This window comes from Alligator mississippiensis, chromosome 1 (genome assembly GCF_030867095.1).
Source record: "Alligator mississippiensis isolate rAllMis1 chromosome 1, rAllMis1, whole genome shotgun sequence".
Classification (NCBI taxonomy): Eukaryota; Metazoa; Chordata; order Crocodylia; family Alligatoridae; genus Alligator; species Alligator mississippiensis.
Window position 1 is genome coordinate 356,328,658 of NC_081824.1, and position 9,767 is coordinate 356,338,424.

Consider the following 9,767-nt stretch of genomic DNA (forward strand, 5'->3'; position numbering starts at 1 on the left):
GATCTGAACGCGGGAGGACAGCAGGCTACGGTCCCTCCCCCAGAGCACTGGGATTGGAAGGGACCTCAGGGACAGATCCCAGACACTGGCCAGCTACATATGTCAGTATCAGAGCACTCCTTCCATCCCTCTTCTCCCTCCCTTACCTTAGTTTTTATTTCCCTGCAAGCCTGGCTCTGAAACACCTGAAACATCTGAAAAGTTTCAAATAGTTTGGTTTCATTTCAAAGATGTTTTGGAGCCTTCCAGTTTATTTCAGATTTGGTGTTTCAGGCCCCGAAATAGATTCATAGATTCATAGATGTTAGGGTCGGAAGGGACCTCAATAGATCATCAAGTCCGACCCCCTGCATAGGCAGGAAAGAGTGCTGGGTCTAGATGACCTCAGCTAGATACTCATCTAACCTCCTCTTGAAGACCCCCAGGGTAGGGGAGAGCACCACCTCCCTTGGGAGCCTGTTCCAGACCTTGGCCACTCTAACTGTAAAGAAGTTCTTCCTAATGTCCAATCTAAATCTGCTCTCTGCTAGCTTGTGGCCGTTATTTCTTGTAACCCCCGGGGGCGCCTTGGTGGATAAGTACTCACCAACTCCCTTCTGTGCCCCCGTGATGAACTTATAGGCAGCCACAAGGTCGCCTCTCAACCTTCTCTTGCGGAGGCTGAAAAGGTCCAGTTTCTCTAGTCTCTCCTCGTAGGGCTTGGTCTGTCGGCCCTTAACCATACAAGTGGCCCTTCTCTGGACCCTCTCCAGGTTATCCGCATCCTTCTTGAAGTGTGGCGCCCAGAATTGCACGCAGTACTCCAACTGCGGTCTGACCAGTGCCTGATAGAGGGGAAGTATCACCTCCTTGGACCTATTCGTCATGCATCTGCTGATGCACGATAAAGTGCCATTGGCTTTTTTGATGGCTTCGTCACACTGCCGACTAATGTTCATCTTGGAGTCCACTAGGACTCCAAGATCCCTTTCCACTTCCGTGCCACCCAGCAGGTCATTTCCTAGGCTGTAGGTGTGCTGGACATTTTTCCTCCCAAGGTGCAGCACTTTGCATTTCTCCTTGTTGAACTGCATCCTGTTGTTTTCTGCCCACTTGTCCAACCTGTCCAGGTCTGCTTGCAGCTGTTCCCTGCCCTTCGGCGTGTCCACATATCCCCATAGCTTTGTGTCATCTGCAAACTTGGACAGAGTACATTTCACTCCCTCGTCCAAGTCACTGATGAAGACATTAAAGAGTATTGGTCCAAGGACCGAGCCCTGCGGGACCCCACTGCCCACACCCTTCCAGGTCGAAACTGACCCATCTACCACGACTCTCTGGGTGAGACCCTCCAGCCAATTCTCCCCCCACCGGACTGTGTAGTCATCCAAGTCACAGCCTCTTAACTTGTTCACCAGTATGGGGTGGGATACCGTATCGAAGGCCTTCCTGAAGTCTAAGTATACGACATCCACCCCTACTCCTGTGTCCAGGTGTTTCGTAACCTGGTCATAAAAAGAGACTAGACTGGTCAGGCACGATCTGCCTGCCACGAACCCGTGCTGGTTTCCCCTCAGCATAATTTGTCCTGCCGGGCTCTCACAAATGTGAGCCTTGATAATTTTTTCAAAGACTTTGCCAAGGATGGAGGTGAGACTGACTGGCCTATAGTTGCCCGGGTCCTCCTTCCTCCCCTTCTTGAAAATGGGGACCACATTGGCCCTTTTCCAGTCCACTTGGCCCGTGCGCCACGAGCGTTCAAATATTCCCGCCAGTGGCTCTGCAATGATGTCGGCCAGTGCCTTCAGCACCCTCGGATGGAGCTCATCCGGGCCTGCCGACTTAAAGGCATCCAATTCTTCTAAGTGACTCTGCACCATCTCAGGATCTACACATGGAAGTCTGGCGCCTTGCTGCTGCCTCTCTACAACCCCAGTGAGAGACTTGTCGTGCCCCTCGCTTAGGAACACTGAGGGAAAGAACTCGTTGAGGAGTTCAGCCTTGTCCCCTCTGTCTGTCACCAATTGTTTCTGCCCATTTATCAGGGGTCCTATTCCTCCCTGGGCCTTCCTTTTACTCCCTATATATCTAAAAAACAATTTCTTGTTGTCTTTTACTTGGATTGCCATCCTCAGCTCCATGGTAGCTTTGGCCCGTGTAACTGCCTCCCTGCAAGCACGAGCAGAGGAAGTATATTCGTCTTTGGTGATCTCTCCCTGTTTCCACTTTTTATGTGCTCCCCTTTTGGCCCTTAGGCTGCCCTGGATTTCTCTGGTCAGCCAGGGAAGCCTCCTGGCCCCTTTCCCTCTTTTACCTCGCACGAGGATCGTCTTGCTTTGTACCCAAAGGATCGTTTCCTTAAGGCACAACCACCCTTCTTGGGCTTCCATCACTTCAAAACTCCTACTCTGCAGTGCGTCCTTGACTAATCACCTGAGTTCATTGAGATCAGCTTTCCTAAAGTCTAGCACTTTCACCCTACTAGTTACCTTACCCACTCGACGTCTTATGGTGAATTCTATTATTAGGTGATCACTGTCCCCCAGATGGCTACCAATCTGTAGGTGCCCTACCATGTCATCCCCCGTTGCCAATACCAGATCCAGTACGGCATTCCCCCTAGTGGGACCGTGTACCTCCTGTGTCAGGTGGAGTTCCTGTACACAGGTTAGAAACCTGTGTGAGCGGTGGGACTTTGCTGTCTGTGACTCCCAGCAGATGTCCGGGTAGTTTATGTCCCCCATGACTACCGCCTCCTTAGCTTTTATGGTCTCCGAGAGTTGCCTCAGGAGCCCCGAATCTCTTTCTTCCCCTTGATGTGGGGGTCTGTAGCAGACCCCTACCACCAAATCCCTTTCTCCTTGCCCCCCATGTAGCCTAACCCACAATCCTTCTACTTCCTCATCCTTGGATTCCGTCTTGATGAGGGTTGATGTATATTGCTCATTGACATAGAGCGCAACCCCTCCCCCTTTTTTCCCCACCCTGTCCTTTCTGCACAATCTATAGCCCTCAATATGTACTGCCCAGTTGTGGGACGAATCCCACCAGGTTTCCGTTAGCCCCACTAAGTCATAGGTGTTTAGTGCAAGCAGGAGCGCTGGTTCATCCTGCTTGTTTCCCATGCTCCTAGCATTAGTATATAGGCACTTGAGCCCTGCGACTGGTGCCTTTGCTGCCCCCCCGCTCCGAGTCCCAAGGGGCCCTTTGTTTCTTACCTTCTCGTTTCTTACCTGTGCCGTAGTGCTGGCCTCCCCATGGCTTTCAGGTTCCCAGTGCTCTCTTTCTTCAGGCTGGGATGTCCTTGTGGGTGCCACATGGTTTGGTGGTCCACAGCTTCCCCCGCCCTCATCTTCCCCTCCCCCCAATGAGCCTAGTTTAAAGTCTGCCGGAGGAGATCCGCCAACCTAGAAGAAAACACACGCTTACCTTTGGGGGACAGGTGAAGCCCATCCCAGCTGAGCATGTCCCTCATTGTAATGTGCGGGTCGTTGTCCAGGAAGCCGAAGCCTGCCTCGAGACACCACTGCCAAAGCCGCCAATTGGTCTCTCGGATGCAGTTCTCATGCCGTCTTCCGCGTCCGTTCACTGGTAGGATGGAAGAGAAAACCACCTGTGCACCGAACTCCTTCAGCACGCTGCCCAGAGCACTGTAGTCCGCCATCAGGTGATCGGGGGTTCTCCTGGCCGCATCATTAGTACCCACATGGACTAGGACCATGGGGTAGTAATCAGTGGGCTTGATCCAAGCATACTTGGACCTCTGAAATGAAACTGCTGCCAAAATTTTGCACAGACCTAGCTAGCATACTGCACGTTGGCTACAGTCAGTGCTGTGGGAGAGAGGAGAAAGTGATCTCTGCTTAAGCAGTGCATGGTGAGAGGGGTGAGCGTGGCACAGGGAAGCCAGATAGACCCTGCTGTGTCTGCAAGTCTCTGCTGAGCTGTAGGCAGGGAGCAGAGGGGAGGGGCCAACCCTACTGTGGAACAGAGAGCCCTGCCCAGCCCAGAGAGCATGCTGGGATGCTGGGGGTGTCTGTCCCGCAAGATGTCTGGGACAGACTTTGGGTTGAGCCAAATCAATTAAATCTGATTCTACATTCAACCAGATTGATCTCAAACTGGTTTCAGCCATTTTCAAATTAGTTTATGTGCACTGAATGTCTGTTCTGTTACAGGTTTAAACCAGTTTCTGATCACTTAAACCAGTTTCTGTGTAATGCCTGTCCCTAGCCTAATGCACCAGGTATGCTTGGAAGAGTTCTCTCTCTCTCCCCCTGAATAAAAAGAAAATGAGACCAGAGGAGTAAAAAGATCTCAAGCTTTGAAAGGACATTGGCCCAGTCTGAAAGGATACTGGTGAGAAAGCTGAGGTGGGGAAGGAGACACAGGCTGTCCTAATGCACAGTAATGAAAGCGCATGCTTTTTTAGTGATACTTAATGAACAGTAGCCGATTTTCTGTGGAGTAGTGTATTTGCATGTTTTTTTTTTTTATGTGACACTCTCATGCACAGTAAAATAGGCTATTGTACATTAAGGCACACATCTAGATGCACCCACTGATATTAAAGTTATATCTATATAACTCAGTGTAGTTACCCACTGATATACCAGACTCCAAATCAGAATCAGAATAGCACAGCTCTGCAAACAGGCTAATATCCAGATTTAGTTTCTACTGATTCACCTGCTAACATGGTGCTGCCTTGTGCTATGAAAATGTACTTTAAAGTTTTTGAAAATAGGATTTAGGGACCTCACGACGTCATCTAGTCTAGTTCCTAGCTCAAGGCAGGATTATCCGTGGTCTAAACCATCCAAGCCAAGTGGCTATCCAGCCTGCATTTGAAAACTTCCAGGGATGGAGATTTCACAGCTTCTTCAGGTAACCTATTCCAATGCTTATTGATCCACATAGTCAGAAAGTTCCTCCTAATCTTCAACCTAAATTCCTTCTGCTGCAGCTTGAAGGCATTGGTTCTAGTCCTATCCCCTACATAGATTTCATAGGCAAGGGGCTGGAAGGGACCTCATGAGATCATCAAGTGGTGCCCTCCTGCCAGAGACAGGAAGTCTGCAGGGATCAGATGATCCCAGCAAGATAAATATTAGGAGTGTGCGAAGCTTCAGTCCGCAATTTGATTCAGAGAAGATTTGGCCCAATTTGGAGGCCGAATCCAAATTGAATCTGGAGAAGAAAAAAAAACTTCAGGATCAATTTGGAGGCTCTGAATCAATTCAGAAAGATCCGGAAAAGATTTGGAGATTCAGAAAGCGGTCTTTCAGGGGAACAGAAACTGAGAAGAGGGAGGGGGAGTGAGGGGTGGGGGAAGATTGACATCTCTAGCTAGCCAGTGACTGTGATCTTTCCCTGAATCCCCTTCTAATCACAGTGCTCTGGGGGAGGAACACAGAAACATCATATAAGCCTCTGTTTGCAGGCTTTCCATGACTTTTGTGAGCTGTTTCTGCCTGAGCAACAACGTCTGAAAGGTACTGGACTGACTTGGCTTCCTACCTAGTCAGTATCCTGTTAGTTACTGTTCTTGGAAAGGATTGGATACAGCTTAGTAACTAGAATCCATCTACTTATCCCTATCCAATCCATTTCTTTCCATTTATATTTGTTCTTGGGTTTTTTTCCAATGCTTTTTAAAAAGAAAGCTGTGTTTTCCCTGGCAGTGTGATCCATCACTGTGCAGAGAAGCACATACATTACACACACTCATACACATACATTATAGAAGAAGAAGTCAGATATTATTACAACACAGAAGAAGTCAGACAGTCATAGAAGAAAAAGAGATTATATATAGTTATTAACATTGTTAGTTATAGTTACATACAGACTAAAGACAACGCAGATGAAGAAGTCAGATTCAGATTAACACAACATAGAAGTCAGACAGTCGTAAAAGAAGAAGAGATATTATTTTAGTTACATATACAACAGTAAACGCAAAACAGAAGATGTTAGACACAGTCATACATCAGAGAAGAAGAAGACATATATTATTAGTTAGTTACACACACAGACACATTTTCCAGCACAGGAAAGATTAATATGAAGTGTTCTGGAAAGACAGGTGCCAGGTCTTCTGGCAGGGAAGGGAGAGGGGCTAGAAGGAGTAGGAGGAGAGCTAGAGCTGCAAATCCCCCCACCCCAAACATAGATGCATCCTCTTTCCTGGCAGCCATGAGTCTTCTGCTGCCAGTGGAAGTGAGGAGGTAGGAGCAGTACCTGTACCTGCACAACCTCCAGAAATAGGCACCAGCAGCAGAATGACAGTCTCCTCCACCCCAATTTTATCTCCCAGCGTGAGCCTCCCACTGCCAGAGGAGGATCTGGGTCTGGAACCAGAGGGCCTGAGCACCCTAGCTAAAGAAATTCTGGGGACCAACGGGGAATCTGAGTCTGTGCTCCACACCCCTCAAAGTTCCCCTAGACCCAGATGTCCTTCTCAGGAAGGCACCTCAGAGGAGGTTGTAGAGGCAAGTGGATCAGCTGAGTTAGCTCCTCCTGTTTTGTGCCTCTGCCTGCTGAGGAGGCAGGATCTAGAAGTGGGGGAGTAGTGTAGTGTGGGATCATTTTGAGGTGGCAGATGATCCCAAGTATGCTATCTGCCAGCACTGATGGAAGCAGATCAGCTGGGGCAAGGAGGTGAAACGCTTCACCACCACAGCGATGCTGCTGCAGCACCCACTTGCCCTTCTTCCTCCTCAGCCTGGCACCAGTGGGAGCATGCCCAAATGGAAGTCCCCTGCTTGCTGCAAAGACTTATCCCCCAAAAGCAGAGGTAGGCCACCCTGGAGCAGTGGGGGAAAGCCACAGACAAAGGGGGTAGGGGCACATTCAGAAGGCGAGCAAGGTCACCCAGAGCACTAGGGAGATGTTTTCTCTGGATGGCCAGCCCTTCTCCTTAGTTGAGCAGCCAGGGCTCAGGCAGCTCATGGTGCTTGTGGCCTCATCCTACCAAGTGCCCGGACACACTGCCTCTAGTCTCCTCCACATCAGCCACTGCCAATGTGGACCAAGGGCATGGTTTCAATGTTGGGGTCCAGATGCACCAGACCCCAGCCTCAGGCAGGTAGTGGCAAGGCTTCAGTGGCTACCTATCTCACTGAAGATTTGGAGCCACTGGACTGTGACCCTTTGGCCTACTGGGCAACTGAAGCCGATTTGGCCAAATTGATTTGGGACAGTGATCTGAATCTCCAAATTGAATCACTGTCCTCCAAATCAGCCTAATCCAAATCTGAATTGAATACTTCCGTATTCACACAGGCCTATTAAACATCCAAATGCCTTTTGAATTAATCCAGAGTAGATGCTTTCACCACCTCTGTGGGGAGCCTGTTCCAGATCTTAGACACTCAGAGGTGGTGCAAACACCTACTCTGCACTCAGAGAAAAACACAGTCACAGAGAAAAGCCCATCTCCATCCTCTCTTTAGTCACCCTTCAGGTATTTGAAGACATCAAATTTCTCTTCAGTTCTTTCTTCTCTAGACTAAATAACCATAAATTTTTCAGTCTTTCCTCATCAGTCATGCTTTCCAGGTCTCTACTCATTTTTGCCACTCTCCACAAGATTCTATCCAATCTACCCATATCCTTCTTGAAGTTTGAAGCCCAAAACTGGACACTGTTCCAGGTAAGACCTCACCAATGCTAAATAGAGCAGAAGAATCACTTCCTTTGATTTGCAAGTGACACTCCTGTTAATAAAATACAGTATGCTGTTTGGGTTGGGTTTTTTTTGCAACAAGGGCACACTGTTGGCTCATGTTCTGCTTATGATCTATTGTAACCTCCAGGTCCTTCTCTTCAGTACTACAGCCTAGCCAGTCATTCCCCAATCTGTATTTGGACATGCAATTATTTTGTCCCAAGTTTAGGACTTTGCACTCGTCCTTGTTGAATCCCAACTTATTGATTGTGGATCATTTTTTCCAGTCTATCCAGGTCATTCTGCAACCTAGCCCTACCCTCCAGAATGTCTGCATATCCACCCAATTTGGTGTCATCTGCAAATTTGCTATTTTCAATAGCATCCTAATACCTCGCTTCCTTTGAAATCAATGAGAGTATGGTGTCTAATTACTTTTTGACAATCTAAAAACAGTTGTTCTTGAACATTTTACCAATATGTGTAGTCAAGAAGCAAAACTATCCCTGATGGCAATGGAAGTGGTGCATGCTCTTGGCCTGATATAGGTGAGAATCCATTACCAAGTGAAAATTTTGAAATAGGCCATATAGTGCAGGATAAAGTCCTTTGTCATTAGAAAATGTTGGTTAATGACATTTGTCTCTCCATTAATTATTTTTACCTGTGGAATATCAATACGTATAGTATTTGGCAGTATTATGGAAAGCAGATACATAGTAAAATTTTAAGGCTGCATACAGATGTCACTTTCTTACTACCATAAACATTTTTATAGCAGCACAAAATCTAAGTGAACAGAAGTTCCTCCTGCTTGTCACACCACAAAAATTGTGGTGCAATGATTATTAATAATACTTTTGCCCTATTTTCATGGTGGATGTCTATGTTTATGGCTCAAGAGGCGGACCATGCTCTCCAGCCACCCCAGGCCAGTGCTCTCAGTGCTTTAAAGTCCAGATCCTGCAGGGCAATGGCCCTGGGTGCCTGGCCCTAATCCAGGGGAGCTGCAAGGAACTGCATGCATTTCCCCATTTGCATCTGTGGATGAACACCTTGGAAATTCTCTTCAGGCATGTGTCTGTAAGTGTGGAGTGGGGAACCCACGGGGTTACCTCTGGTTACGTAAAGTGCCCCCAGGTTGGGAACAGGCACCTGGGGCTGTTGCCCTACACTTATCTGGCTTCTAAAGCCCCAGAACAGCAGGGTGTGATCCTGCAGAATAACAGCCCCACGCAATGTCTGTCTCTGCAAATCAATCAGAACAGTTGTGCAAGGACACATTCAAATACAGCTGATTGTGTCACAAAAATGATGTCTGTTTGTAGCCAAAGTGTTTGTTTTATGTGAAGGTGTTTCAGCTTCATCATATCTTTTAAGTAGTTGCCTCATGCCATGTGCTGTAGGCAAAAGTCTTCCACAAACTGTTCAGCTACATTTTTTAAAAACTATTTTGTGTTAAGTACAAAAGCACTGGTTCTTCAGTGAAATGCACAGTCACTCTGCCCAATGCAGTATTTTCTCTTTCTTTGAAGGAACATGAAAGGCAACTGCTACAGCTGTGTATCTTGGAATAAATTGCAGAGAAGAGCTACAAAGGTTAATCACTATGAGTGGAACAAATCAACTTCGCAAAAGAGGGCTTTTTCAGTCAGCAAATTTGACATTAAGTAAAAGTTTAAAAAAATATGATATGCAAATAAGTCTGAGTGGCTTTGTCAAACTTTGCAAATGGATATCCAGAAGAATGATTATTTGCTTCCATTCCCCCACCCCCATTTTACCAACAATAGTACATAGATAGCTCTGTCCTTGCTGCATGCTGATGTATATGCACTTACACATAACACAATGAGTATCAGCAAAAATGGCAGAGTTCTCCCTCTTTGCCTGCTCCATGGCTCTGTGCAGCCTGCACTACCCCGTGTGCCCAGATCTAGCTCAAGGTACCCCCACTGGGCCACAGATCATGTTACACAGCCCCCACATACTGGGATCCAGCAATCATGTCCCCACCAGACAAATGGATTAGGCTATGCTGTCCCCAAGTGCCTGAATCCAGTCCATATACCCCTGTTGGGCCCTGTAGCTGATGCTCACCTCCGTCTCCCCTGCC

At 47.6% G+C, this 9,767-nt stretch overlaps 1 long non-coding RNA gene across 1 annotated transcript; it reads left to right on the forward strand.

Annotated features, from left to right (window-relative positions):
• The first annotated feature begins 5,348 nt into the window (after window positions 1–5,348).
• On the forward strand, window positions 5,349–9,343 carry LOC109282574 (uncharacterized). The gene is made up of 2 exons (XR_002089584.2): window positions 5,349–7,636; window positions 9,187–9,343. It is a non-coding gene; the product is annotated as an uncharacterized LOC109282574 (long non-coding RNA).
• Window positions 9,344–9,767: the final 424 nt, after the last annotated feature.